Raw genomic sequence first — 15388 nt, 5'->3', positions numbered from 1 at the left:
ATCCATTCACCCATCCCGCGTCTCACAAAGACACGGCGGTTGGAACCAAAAATCTCAAATTTGGACTCCAGACCAAAGGACACATTTCCACAGGTCTAATGTCCATTGTTCGTGTTTCTTGGCCCAAGCAAGTCTCTTCTTCTTATTAGTGTCCTTTAGTAGTGGTTTCTTTGCAGCAATTCGACCATGAAGGCCTGATTCACAGAGTCTCCTATGAACAGTTGATGTTGAGATGTGTCTGTTACTTGAACTCTGTGAAGCATTTATTTGGGCTGCAATTTCTGAGGCTGGTAACTCTAATGAACTTATCCTCTGCAGCAGAGGTAACTCTGGGTCTTCTATTCCTGTGGCGGTCCTCATGAGAGCCAGTTTCATCATAGCGCTTGATGGTTTTTGAGACTGCACTTGAAGAAACTTTCAAAGTTCTTGAAATGTTCCGTATTGACTGACCTTCATGTCTTAAAGTGATGATGGACTGTTGTTTCTCTTTGCTTATTTGAGCTGTTCTTGCCATAATATGGACTTGGTCTTTTACCAAATAGGGCTATCTTCTGTATACCCCTCCTACCTTGTCACAACACAACTGATTGGCTCAAACGCATTAAGAAGGAAATAAATTCCACAAATTAACTTTTAAGAAGGCACACCTGTTAATTTAAATGCATTCCAGGTGACTACCTCATGAAGCTGGTTGAGAGAATGCCAATTGTGTGCAAAGCTGTCATCAAGGCAAAGGATGGCTACATGATTCCATATGTTATTTCATAGTTCTATATCGTGGAGCTCTGCCCCATAGGGGAGCTCTGCTCCTATTGGTTTACCCACTGCCCTAAGGCAGCATCAGCCTGAGACAAAATTATGCACACACCTGCAGCCAATATGAGTACAGGTGTCCCTATAAGAGGGGATGCCTCCCCTCAATCAGCCTCCCTTTATCTTCAGCGACTGGACTAGACTGAAGAAGCCAAGAAGAGACGAAGAGAAGAAGAGAAGACTCAGGACGAGAACGCCGTCGAATTTCCAGTCATCGACGTCGTCCTAAAATGAGCACACCAGGATATTTCCACCCCCAAAAGCTCTTTTCAGAGCTCAATGCAGATGCTCCTCCATGGCGGCGACTCCCACGACTTATGTTTCGTGTGTCTAGGGTCCCAACATGCCAAAGAGGGCGTCTGCAGTCCCCCTAACTGCGCCTCCTGCGCCCTCCTTTCTACAAAGGAGAGGAAGCAGCGTTGGGCGTTTTTTAGGAAGGATATCCCCCTAGAGGACGTGTTGTCGATACTAGCCTCTGCTTCAGAGGCGTCATCTGACGGTGCAGACTCAGGGGATGATGGGGACTATGAGGAGGAGGCTGACATTCCTATGGAACAGTCAGACCCCGTCCCTCATACATTCAAGCCCCCCTTTCCATTGGTTAGCGAGAGGGCTTGTAGTTCCTATGGTGATGACGACACGGGCTCTGAGAAATCAGAAGCCCTGTCCTTCACCGCAGCGTCTCTGAGAACGGACTTTCCTGGTCTCATTGAGAGAGCTGCTAGACGGCTGGAAATACCGCTGCCCCCTATTCCCTCCGCACCGGAGGTTGACTTAATGGAGGGCGGCCCTTATTCCAGGCCAAGAAGAGCGGCAGAGCCACTAGCTCCTGCCATGCCTTCATTGGCAAAATACGTTGAGGGCTCATGGGAGGCACCTTTAGCGGCGCGTTCGCCGGCTAAAACGTACCTCCCATTCACTAGAGTGGAGGGAAGGTTCCAGGGCCAAGCTAAGGGAATCCCCAGGTTAGAGAGCGCCATGGCGGCGTATCTCGTACCGGGTTCGAGTCCCTGGCCCTCTTCCAGGAAGGCCACATTGCCATCTCAGAAGGACCGTCTCACAGCACAGCTGTTGAGAAGTCCTTCAATTTGGGAGCCCAAGCTGTAGCAGCAGCTAACAACATTGCCCTCTTGGCAGCTGCTCTGTCCCGTTTAACCACGGGTAAGACAGCGCTGGAGCCAGAGGAGGTGGAGGAGGCGTCTAGAATTTCTGACGCCATCCTACACCTAACACAGGCATCGGCCGTCTGCTCGGGGAGGTCCATGGCCACCTTGGTGGTCGCGGAGCGACACCTCTGGTTGTCCCTGACAACCATGAAGGAAGCAGACAGAACGTCCCTGTTGAACGCCCCCTTCTCTGACGACGGGCTCTTTGGAGTCGCCGTCAAAGAGGCGACTGAGAGGTTTTCCAAGTTGGACGAGAAAAAGAAGCAGCTGGCCAGACACCTGCCACTGGCAGTGAGGTTAGGCCCTGCACCGTCTCGTAAACCATCCACTTCGGCCCCCCAGAGTAGACAAGGATCTACAGCGAGGCGGCGTATCCGGCGCCAGTCGGCGGCCGCAGGAGGCAGGAGAGCGGGCCCAGCCTCCCCAGCAGCCACGGTGGCCCCATTGCAGCCGGCGAGGGAGGTGGTGAGAGCGCCGACCTGGGCCCCTAAGGGAGGCCACAAGAGGAGGCGCACATGACGGGACGCGGGGGAGCGAATGGAGGACACGTCATCCTGGAACGTGACCACTGTTCCCCCCCCACCCTTCGGTTGAAGGGATGGGTGATGATGTAAATGCTTTTGTTGATGTGTTGAATAAAGAGTTGGCTCCACCTGACTTTGTCAAAAAAGAGCCCCTTTTCCATAATACGTCAGAGAGCGTTCAAATCTCACCCTCTCTCTCCTACCTCTTTAAGCGCCGTTCAGCCCACCAAGGGTGCGCTGCTGAACAGGCATTCAGAGTAGGTTCACATAACACTTCAGGTATAAGAAGTGCTTCACATTGCAGACGGCAGTCTCTGTCAGACTCTGACATGATGACGCAGTCGCTATTTGGGGATGGCGCACTATCACAGACTAAGGTCTCCGTTAGTGCGATTCAGACCCATGATGCGTTCACAGAGGGCCCGATTACCACGGTCACGAAGGTGCCCAGTGTATCGGCGCCCCCACTTCTTTCTGAACGCGCTAATACTCACCACACTGAGTGTAGTTCAGCCCACCAGAGGTGCAGAGCTGAACGCACACAGGAGGTGAAAGGAGGAAAGATACCAAGACGCCGTCTTGGTTTATCTCAAAGAGACCTCACATTACAGACTCCAAGGAGTACTGTAGTGAGTGCCTCTCATAGCAGGCTGCAGTCTCAGTCAGGAGACATGATGACGCAGCCGCTATTTGGGGATGGCGCACTATCGCAGACTAAGGTCTCGGTTAGTGCGATTCAGACCCATGCTGCGTTCACGGAGGGCCGGATTACTAAGGTTACACGAATAACCAACGTATCGGCGCCCCCACCTGTCACAGAACGCACTAATACTCACCACACTGAGCGTGACTCAACCCACCAGAGGTGCAGAGTTGAACACACACAGAAGGTGAAGGTTAAGAAGGTATCAAGGCGCCGCCTTGTGTTACCTCATAGAGACCTCATATTACAGACTCCTAGGAGTATTGTAGTGAGGGACTCTAATAGCGAATTGCAGTCACCTACGATGACGCAATCGCTTGCTGGGGATGGTGCCCTGTCGCAGGCTGTGGCCTCGGTCAGTGCAATTCAGACCCGCTCTGCGTTCACGGAGGGCAGGAATACGACGGCTACGGGTTTAACTGACGTCTCTGCCCCTCCTTCTGGTTCAGAACGAACTAATGCTTCCTCTCCCTTTCATGGGAGGCCCGCCTTGGGCTGTTCCACCACCTCAGTGTTGGGGAACAGCGGCGGCAAGGGCCATAGAGGAATACAGGTCCTTCCTACTGAATGTACCACAGCTTCGCGCTCGGCCGCTTTCTCTGTATTGCTGGCAGTGGCAGCGAAGCTGCACCCTCTCACGCTGGCTAGAACAGACGTTGCAGAAGGGTTATGCTCTCCAATTCCATCGGACCCCACCCCCATTCAGGGGAGTGGTGGAGACGGTGATGAAAACGCCCGAAAAAGTGGCCGCTCTGGTTTCAGAGATTACGGAACTTTTGGCGAAGGAGGCGGTCATAGTGGTTCCCCAGGAGCAAAGGAACAAGGGGCTATATTCGCCCTACTTCCTAGTGCCAAAAAAGACGGGGGGAATGAGGCCAATATTGGATTTACGCATTCTCAACGAGAGCGTAACCAAACGGCCCTTTCGAATGCTAACGACAAAACGTCTGCTGGAATGTGTCCAGAAAGGGAGACTTTTGTCGAGCATAGACCTAAAGGATGCGTACTTTCATGTGCCGGTACAGCGCGTCACAGGAAGTTTCTGCGATTCGCCTTCCAAGGGGTGGCGACGAATACACGAGGATGCCATTCGGGTACGCCCTGGCACCTCGCACGTTTTCCAAGTGTGTGGAGGCGGCATTGGAACCGTTGCGTCGTCAGGGAATACGGCTACTAGCCTACCTAGACGACCTACTGGTTCTCGCCCCGTCAGCAGAGCTGGCGATCACTCACACAACACAGATAGTGATTCATCTCACACGTCTGGGGTTCGCTGTGAATTGGAAAAAGAGCGCGCCCTGGCCCAGTCATCAGATTGTCTACCTGGGGATACAGCTAGACACTGTAACGATGAGGGCTCGAATTTCGGACCCCCGAAGGGTAGCCTTGTTGCTAGCCCTGAGGAAGTGCATTCTCACGCACGGAGTCCCGATAGGCAAAGTGTCCTCTTACATCCCAGTGTTCACAGATGCGTCTCTGACGGGATGGGGAGGGACATGTCAGACCCAAGCGATAGGAGGTGTGTGGCCTCCTTCGAGTCGCCACATCAACCTCTTGGAGTTGGAAACGGTTCGACTGGTTTTGACCCACTTCGCGTCTACCCTTCGGGGTCGCGATGTGCTGGTCTGGTCAGACAACCGGACCACAGTAGCCCACATAAATCGCCAGGGAGGAGTCAGGTCTCCTGCTCTCCATCGGGCGGCAGAGGAATTGTGGCTGTGGGCTCACGAGCACCTTCGCTCATTGAGAGCAGCACACATTCCGGGCTACTTGAACGTAGGAGCAGCCTCATGTCAAGAGGGGGTCCTCGAGACGACGAGTGGTGTCTGCATCCGGACATTGTTCTCCAAATTTGGGAACAGTTCGGGAGAGCCGAGGTGGATCTATGTGGTCCTCTGTAGCTCAGCTGGTAGAGCACGGCGCTTGTAACGCCAAGGTAGTGGGTTCGATCCCCGGGACCACCCATACACAAAAAAATGTATGCACGCATGACTGTAAGTCTCTTTGGATAAAAGCGTCTGCTAAATGGCATATTATTATTATTATTATTCGCGTCACGTGTGAACGTGCAATGTCCCCTATGGTTCTCTCTAAGGGAACAGGAAGAACCGCCACTAGGAAGAGACGCCTTTGCGCACCACCCGTGGCGGAGAGTTCTTCTGTATGCATTCCCTCCGCTGTCCTGCATTCTCCCAGGGTGAGGTCAGGAGGGCTGTCAGTGATACTGGTAGCCCCCGATCGCCCAGGGGCTCCTTGGTTTGCGGAGATGAGTCAGATGTTGATTGCGCCACCTTGGCCAATTCCACATCGACGGGACGCGTTGTCTCAGCCGGGGGGCACGATAGGGCAGTTGCCCATAATCGGCTAACCACTGAAGGCCTGGCTGCTGAGAGGGACAGGCTAGAGCGCCGTGGATTATCTGATGCGGTGATCAGGACCATACAGGGTTCACGTGCCAGTTCCACTTCTAAGATGTATGCCAGTAGATGGAACGTGTTTTCACAATGGTGTGTCACACAAGGTGTAGACCCCATGAGCTGTCAGGTTGAGAGTATTCTCTCTTTCCTACAGCTTATGTTTGACAAGCAGCGATCGCCCGCCACCATTAAGGTGTTTGCAGCGGCGATTTCAGCTTGTCACGAGGGGTTTGGCAGAGACAATGTCTTTAGCCACCCTCTAGTGAAACGTTTCCTATTAGGAACGCGGCGGCTTAGGCCAACACCTAGAGCCACGCTTCCTCAGTGGGATTTGGCTTTGGTACTCGAAGCGCTATGTAAATCGCCGTTCGAGCCATTGAATCAAATACCCCTCAAGATGCTGTCTTTGAAGACAGCGCTGTTGCTCGCTTTGACTACGGCTAAGCTTGTTAGTGATTTGTGTGCTCTTTCGACGAGACCCGACTGCCTGGCCATTAATGGCGATCTGAGCAGAGCGGTGTTACGTCCTAACCCGGCATTTGTGCCGAAGGTTATTAGGAGTTCATATAGATCGCAGACCGTGGAGCTGTTGGCTTTTTCTCCTCCTCCTCATAGAGAGAGGAGTGAGGAAAGGCTCCATCGCCTGTGCCCAGTACGCGCCTTCGCCTGTGCCCAGTACGCGCCTTGGCGTGTTACGTTGAGCGCACAGCAGCGATTAGGTCATCGCCTCAGCTGTTTGTGTGTCATGGTGCTGCTGCACTAGGTAAACCACTTTCGAAACAGCGTCTGTCTCATTGGCTCTGTGAGGGCATTGAGACAGCTTATGAGGCAGCGGGGCGACAATTGCCTCAGGGTATCAGAGCTCACTCCACTCGAGGAGTAGCAGCTTCTACTGCCCTTTTCAGAGGAACAGGGGTAGAGGATATATGTAGAGCGGCGTCATGGTCAACACCGTCTCCATTTATCCGTTTCTATCTTTTGGATATGTCTTCTAACTCTTTGGCTCAGTCTGTACTCAGCGTGGCTGAAGGGAGACTTTGAGCTAGGAGGAGAGGAATGCAGGACTGTGGAGACAGGGTCTCTATCAGGTCCGCTTCTGATAGAAGGACATATTTTTGGCATGACTCCTGACTGACAGGTTCAGTACAGTAGAGGGCATGTATTGATCTGCCCACCAGTGATTCACTGGAGTGAGGCGGGATGATGAGGGATAATAGTAGTAACCTGGGTCACGATACTATTAGACCGGTCATGACAATTTGACGGAATGTGACGTCATCTATCTGCTTGTTCAGATTAGTATGAATCATGTTCTGGGATCTGCCCACTAATCTCTGGGGTTCCATTGATTGAGTGAGGCGGCCTACCGTGTACACAATGTAGAGTGACACTTTGTGTCATTCCATTAGTGGTCGGTAGTATTGTAACAGGATATTGAGGTACCATCTATCTGCTAGTACAGATTAGTATGGCCTGTATTCTGGTGATCTGCCCACTAGTCATTGGTGTTGCCATTGGACTAGGTGGGGCGGGTTTTTAACCGATGACGCAGTATATTGTGACACTTGTAGGGTGACAGTGGTTACAGTACTGCGGGAATTGGTTGCAGCCATTGCTAGGCCTGACCTTTTCATTGTGATGGGAAGTGTTGGGCTCGGCAAGGAGTACATTTTGGAGCGCTACACTCCGCCTTAAACCAATAGGAGCAGAGCTCCCCTATGGGGTGGAGCTCCACGATATAGAACGATTCGTTACCGGAGTGTAACTCCAGTTCTATGAGTGGAGTGGAGCCCCATAGGACTTAAGGCCCTGCCGACCCTCTCTAGTCTCGCTGAAGATACATATCTCGGGAGGCTGATTGAGGGGAGGCATCCACTCTTATAGGGACACCTGTACTCCTATTGGCTGCAGGTGTGTGCATAATTTTGTCTCAGGCTGATGCTGCCTTAGGGCAGTGGGTAAACCAATAGGAGCAGAGCTCCCCTATGGGGCTCCGCTCCACTCATAGAACTGGAGTTACACTCCAGTAACTAATCGTTTTGATGTCTTCACTATTATTCTACAATGTAAAAAATAGTAAAAATAAAGAAAAACCCTTGAATGAGTAGGTGTGTCCAAACCTTTGACTGGTAGTGTAACTTGATTTGGAGTCTGAGGGTCCTCCCATTTTATGGGTCATCTAAAGCTCATTTCCTGAATTTCTACACAATCTAATATGACCCATGGCCCTTCTAGCCGTTTCTATTTAGAACAAGCAAAAATGTCCACAGTCATCAAGCTAGGTAAGAGACCATTATTAAATAAGTGATTGATAAGACTGAACTAGATCAATGATAATTCAATAATCAATATTGTGTTGCACCTTTAACCAATAGCCTAACAAATTAACAACTCTTATAAATAAAGTACAAAGACTTAACTTTTGATTGTCTTTATTAAGACATCCTCTAAACCAAATTTCCGCCAGCTCGAGCCGCCTGCATGCCCGACCCCCACCAGTCTAGTCAATAACTAAACTCTCTCCCCAACACAACTTCCTTCCCATCTTTTTTTTATGTCTCAAGGGAAAGGTTTGGAAATCAAAAGTTTAATAAAACACACATACACCTCCACCACATTAACACACAGAAACAGTACATCCTCCATATAATTAATATCATAGGCCTAATGGTACTGTAGAGCTCTTTTTACTTGCACACAATATAGCTGGGTCACCACGTCCTGCCCCTAGCGTTCCATGGCCCTGCAGCGCCCCAACCCAACACACCCCACTCAGCTTTAGGATCTTAGTGAAACATTCATTATTGGTTTCAGGTGTGTTAGGCCAAGGCCAGAGAGACAACCAACAGTACGGCAGACCCCCAGGGCCAGGACTGAGCAGCCCAGTAGCTAGGGATTGCCTAAATAGGTATCTCCCCTGATGTGGGCATGTTTTCAATACAGACTCCTTTTGTCGTACAGTACTCCATATAAGGAATCCAGACCTTATGAAAGTTGCACAGTATACAGTTAATCTTGTAATAAATCAAATCTGGTGATACATAACTTGACATTTCTGCCATCCATTGTGACATTGTGGGAGGATAACCAATCTTCCAATTAATGGCAATGCATTTCTTAGCTGCTATAAAAGCTAGGTTACACAGTTTCTTCTGCTAACAGTCTCCAGTATCAACATTTCCAAGCAAACAAAAACAGGGAGAATCTGTAGACATGCTGAGATAAAAGAACATACTCTTTTCCAGAATTCAGCCAGCCGTCACAAGACCATAACATATGCAAGAATGTCCCCGACATTTTTTTTTTTGTGTTTTACACCTCCAGCAGAAGAATGACATTTCTGAGTGCATGATATTCAGTTTAACTGGCATATAGGACATTCTATGGATAGTCTTAAACTGCAGCAATTTATGTCTGAGATTATATGAACATGACTGGGCATTCTAACATACAGTCAGGTCCATAAGTATTTGGACAGTGACACAATTAGCATCATTTTGGCTCTGTTCGCGACCACAGTGGATTTGAAAGGAAACAATCAAGATGTGCTTTAAGTGTAGACTTTCATCTTTAATTTAAGGATTTTGTCAAAATTATTGTATGAACCGTGTAGGAATTACAACCATTTTTATACATAGCCCCCCAATTTTAGGGGCTCAAAAGTAATTGGACAAACTAACATAATCATAACTTAAATTGTGAGTTTTAATACTTGGTTGCAAATCCTTTGCAGTCATTGACTGCCTGAAGTCTGGAACCCATAGACATCACCAGAGGCTTGGTTTCTTCCCTGGTGATGCTCTGCTAGGCCTTTACTGCAGCTGTCTTCAGTTCCTGCTTGTTCTTGGTGCGTTTTGCCTTCAGCAAGTGAAATGCATGCTTAATTGGATTCAGGTCAGGTGATTGACTTAGCCATTGCAGAACATTCCACTTTTTTGCTTTAAAAAGTATTGGGTTGCTTTCGCAGTATGCCTTGGGTCATTGTCCATCTGCACTGTGAAGCGCCGTCCAATGAGTTTTGAAGCATTTGGCTGAATCTGAGCAGATAATATAGCCCTAAACACTCCAGAATTCATCCTGCTGCTTTTGTCAGCAGTAATATCATCAATAAATACAAGGGAACCCGTTCCATTGGCAGCCATACATGCCCACGCCATAACACTATCTCCACCATGCTTCACAGATGAGGTGGTATGCTTCATCATCAAGTTCCTTCCCTTCTCCATACTCTTCTCTTCCCATCATTCTGGTACAAGTTGATCTTCGTCTCAACTGTCCATAGGATGTTGTTCCAGAACTGTACAGGCTTTTTTATATGTTTTTTGGCAAACTCTAATCTGGACTTCCTGTTTTTGAGGCTTAACAATGGATCACATCTTGTGGTAAACCCTCTGTATTTACTCTGGTGAAGTCTTCTCTTGATTGTTGACTTTGACACAGATACACCTACCTCCTGGAGGGTGTTCTTGATCTGGCCAACTGTTGTGAAGGGGTTTTTCTTCACCAGGGAAATAATTATTCTGTCATCCACCACAGTTGTTTTCCGTGGTCTTCCAGGCCTTTTGGTGTTCCTGAGCTCACCAGTGCGTTCTTTCTTTTTAAGAATGTACCAAATAGTTGATTTGTCCACACCTAATGTTTTTGCTATCTCTCTGATGGGTTTGTTTTGATTTTTCAGCCTAATTATGGCTTGCTTCACTGGCAGTGACAGCTCTTTTGGACTTCACAGTAACAGATTCCAAATGCAAATGCCACACTTGAAATCAACTCTAGACCTTTTATCTGCTTACTTGTAAATGAACTAATGAGGGAATAACACACACCTGGCCATGGAACAGCTGAGCAGCCAATTGTCCAATTACTTTTGGTCCCTTAAAAAGGGGGGGACCACATTTAAAAAGTGCTGTAATTCCTACACCGTTCACCCGATTTCACCCGATTTGGATGTACAGTGGGGAGAACAAGTATTTGATACACTGCCGATTTTGCAGGTTTTCCTACTTACAAAGCATGTAGAGGTCTGTAATTTTTATCATAGGTACACTTCAACTGTGAGAGACGGAATCCAAAATTCCAGAAAATCACATTGTATGATTTTTAAGTAATTAATTTGCATTTTATTGCATGACATAAGTATTTGATACATCAGAAAAGCAGAACTTAATATTTGGTACAGAAACCTTTGTTTGCAATTACAGAGATCATACGTTTCCTGTAGGTCTTGACCAGGTTTGCACACACTGCAGCAGGGATTTTGGCCCACTCCTCCATACAGACCTTCTCCAGATCCTTCAGGTTTCGGGGCTGTCGCTGTGCAATACGGACATTCAGCTCCCTCCAAAGATGTTCAATTGGGTTCAGGTCTGGAGACTGGCTAGGCCACTCCAGGACCTTGAGATGCTTCTTACGGAGCCACTCCTTAGTTGCCCTGGCTGTGTATTTCGGGTCGTTGTCATGCTGGAAGACCCAGCCACGACCCATCTTCAATGCTCTTACTGAGGGAAGGAGGTTGTTGGCCAAGATCTCGCAATACATGGCCCCATCCATCCTCCCCTCAATATGGTGCAGTCGTCCTGTCCCCTTTGCAGAAAAGCATCCCCAAAGAATGATGTTTCCACCTCCATGCTTCACGGTTGGGATGGTGTTCTTGGGGTTGTACTCATTCTTCTTCTTCCTCCAAACACGGCGAGTGGAGTTTAGACCAAAAAGCTCTATTTTTGTCTCATCAGACCACATTACATTCTCCCATTCCTCCTCTGGATCATCCAGATGGTCATTGGCAAACTTCAGACGGGCCTGGACATGCGCTGGCTTGAGCAGGGGGACCTTGCGTGCACTGCAGGATTTTAATCCATGACGGCGTAGTGTGTTACTAATGGTTTTCTTTGAGACTGTGGTCCCAGCTCTCTTCAGGTCATTGACCAGGTCCTGCCGCTGTAGTTCTGGGCTGATCCCTCACCTTCCTCATGATCATTGATTCCCCACGAGGTGAGATCTTGCATGGAGCCCCAGACCGAGGGTGATTGACCGTCATCTTGAACTTCTTCCATTTTCTAATAATTGCGCCAACAGTTGTTGCCTTCTCACCAAGCTGCTTGCCTATTGTCCTGTAGCCCATCCCAGCCTTGTGCAGGTCTACAATTTTATCCCTGATGTCCTTACACAGCTCTCTGGTCTTGGCCATTGTGGAGAGGTTGGAGTCTGTTTGATTGAGTGTGTGGACAGGTGTCTTTTATACAGGTAACGAGTTCAAACAGGTGCAGTTAATACAGGTAATGAGTGGAGAACAGGAGGGCTTCTTAAAGAAAAACTAACAGGTCTGTGAGAGCCGGAGTTCTTACTGGTTGGTAGGTGATTAAATACTTATGTCATGCAATAAAATGCAAATGAATTACTTAAAAATCATACAATGTGATTTTCTGGATTTTTGTTTTAGATTCCGTCTCTCACAGTTGAAGTGTACCTATGATAAAAATGACAGACCTCTACATGCTTTGTAAGTAGGAAAACCTGCAAAATCGGCAGTGTATCAAATACTTGTTCTCCCCACTGTAAATACCCTCAGCTCATATTCATGTTTTAATTTCAACTCCAATATGCTGTGGTAGACAGCTAAAATAATAATAACTTGGTCAATGTCCAAATATCTATGGACCTGACTGTATCTGTATCCATTCATCATCATCAATAGCGTCTCCCAGGTCTTCCTCACATTTTTGTTTTACATGTTTTGTGTCATCGGGAAAAGCCACTATCAACCCTTGATATAGTTTGGAAATCTACTTTAGAGGTTTGTCAGACTGCCTTAAAATAGTTTAAATCTTTGAAGCTTCTTGTTTGTCCAGTGTTTGCTGCACAGAGAGAATAAAGTGTTGTATCTGCAAAAGTTTGCCTCAGCGCCGTCACAGACTGGACTTCCCTGACTGCCTGACCCTGCTGAGACCCCTGTCACTATCTGTTCCTGCTCAGATGAGGCATGACAAAGAATTACCTTGGTGTACATTTATACATTATATTATCCAAGAATAGAATCATTTGTTCAATAATTGAAATGAACATTATTCCCAGATCCCAGACTGTAGCCTACCCATAAACTCAAGATGGAACTTTGTATCCATTCACTGATTGTTATAATGTACTGCAAAATTCACCTGAGCTCCGTAGACTGGTCTTCCCTGGCTGTCTGATCCTGCTAAGACATTATGAGCATAGTGTTGTGTACTGACTGTGCACCATGACAGTGAAGCCTGTAGAGCTGTATATACCGTGTCTGTGTAAAAAGTAGGAAATTAGCTAGGGAAACTGACAGATCAATAACATTACATGGCTATACTGACTAATAAAACTCACATGCTGAAGAAACGTCAGAATATATTGTCTTCAATCGTTTGGCCGTTGGTTTCATCATTTGATTCAGGTCTAGTGTGATTGAGGTACATCATCAAATTTACTTCCGTTGAAACGGGACAAAACTAAAGCTACAAAACATTTTCATACACACAACAGCTGTTAGATACTGCTACCTGACAGATAGCTAGAGACTAGCTAGAGCTGAACTGGCTGTGGTAGCTACTAGCTAGTGGCTAGTAGTTCATTCACTTCAGTCGAGAAGGGATGAAACATTGGCTAACGTAACATGTCAGTTACACTACTAGCTTAGCACTGGGAATAAATACTTTTTTTCTGTCAAACAGCAGTTACCTTGCCAGCTATATCAGTCAACTAAAGAGTAGCCAGTTTCTGCTCTGCTTGCTTTTACATCTCTGAGAAAATGTTCAAACCAGACAGCAGCTGCCTCTGATCATCTCTCCCGTGCTGGTCCTATGCGCCAGCCTTTCAGAAGCTTTGCCTTCACACAGCCTGTCCTCATGCTCTGCGGTGTCTGTGTGGTCCTAAATCCAGCTGGCTGAAACTGGAAAACAGCCTACCGACCACTCTGAGGCGTCCACATGGTCCTAAAGCACACCGGTGCCGCGTTTTGTACATGTAACCAGGTCAAATATCCCAACCTACGGTCCGTAATGCTCCCACGTAGGGAAATAGAACCTGCAAGAAGAGCCCTGTGGGTTCAGGCTATTCTTTGTGGGGGAGTGGGAAATGTGGGGACCTTGCTACACTATGTGTGTGGAAAACATTTAATCACAGTTAAGACATTTAATTTGTTTAGCATAGTCCGTTTGTAACTCCACTCACTACTTGTAGCTGTATTGTCCGTTTGTTCAAGTCAGTAGCTAGCTAACACTCACTCATGTGGCTGCTAGCACCATCATGAAAAGGGGTATGAGGGAAGCCCTATAACAGGGTTCCCCAACTGGTGACCGTGGTTTTATTTGGCCCCCCAAATTTCTGAGGAAAATATTACTTTTTTATTTACATATTTTATTATTGGACACAACAGACTGTAAAAACACCAGGACATAAGCTCCAGGTGATTATTATTTAAGAAATCTGTTCCCAAGTATTCCCACGCATAATAGAGAGACGTGATCATGTACAAATGTAAGCAAGGTTTGAAATGATTATGTTTTAGTCAAACTATGTCTGTTTGGGCTTCTTGTGGTCAATTTGCAGTCCACAAATTATTTGTGTAATTATGATTACATTTGAGTGATTTAGTAGACTCTCTTATCCAGAGCGACTTACATGAGCAATTAGGGTTAAGTGCCTTGCTCAAGGGCACATCTACAGATTTCTCACCTAGTCGGCTCGGGAATTCGAACCAGGGACCTTTCGATTACAGGCCTAGCTGCCGACCCTGCCTGTTCCGGCCCCCTGACCATCACCTAGTTGATGATCCTGCCCTACAATATTATTTTTTTATGTAAGTAGAGAGAATGTGGAGCAGGCAGTGTTGAAAAGTAATCTTTAGACATATTGTACTTTTCTTAAATGTACTTTTGTAATTGACTAAAACAATAAGACAACAAGAAAATTGTGATTGAAAAAGGTTACGTTTTTGCAGTGAGCCAATGAGGTAACCAGAGGTTGTTTTCCCCACAGGTGGGCAGGCAGCGATGTTCTATCTGACTGGGAGGTTTCAGGGTTCGTCGAACATCTCATTGTCCCACCTTTGCTGCTATAACAGCCTCCACTCTTCTGGGAAGGCTTTCCACTAAATGTTGGAACATTGCTGTGGGGACTTGCTTCCATTCAGCCACAAGAGCATTACTGAGGTCGGGCACTGATGTTGGGCGATTAGGCCTGGCTCGCAGTCAGCGTTCCAATTCATCTCAAAGGTGTTCGATGGGGTTGAGGTCAGGTCTCTGTGCAGGCCAGTCAAGTTCTTCCACACCGATCTCGACCATTTCTGTATGGACCTCGCTTTGTGCAAGGGGCATTGTCATGCTGAAACAGGAAAGTGCCTTCCCGAAACTGTTGCCACAAAGTTGGAAGCACAGAATCGTCTAGAATGTAATTGTATGCTGTAGCGTTAAGATTTTTCTTCACTGGAACTAAGGGGCTGATGCATTCGGGCAAGTAGTGTCCTCCTAGCATCCGCCAAACCCAGATTTATCTGTCGGACTGCCAGATGGTGAAGCGTGATTCATCACTCCAGAGAAGGCGTTTCCACTGCTCCGGAGTCCAATGGCGGCGAGCTTTACACCACTCCAGCTGACGCTTGGCATTGCACATGGTGATCTTAGTCGTATGTGCGGCTGCTTGGCCATGGAAACCCATTTCATGAAGCTCCTGACTAACAGTTATTGTGCTGATGTTGCTTCCAGAGGAAGTTTGGAACTCGGCAGTGAGTGTTGCAACCGAGGA

This window comes from Coregonus clupeaformis, chromosome 19, assembly GCF_020615455.1.
Source record: "Coregonus clupeaformis isolate EN_2021a chromosome 19, ASM2061545v1, whole genome shotgun sequence".
NCBI lineage: Eukaryota > Metazoa > Chordata > Actinopteri > Salmoniformes > Salmonidae > Coregonus > Coregonus clupeaformis.
The sequence above is the reverse complement of the archived record's forward strand: the minus strand, read 5'-3'. Positions refer to the sequence as shown.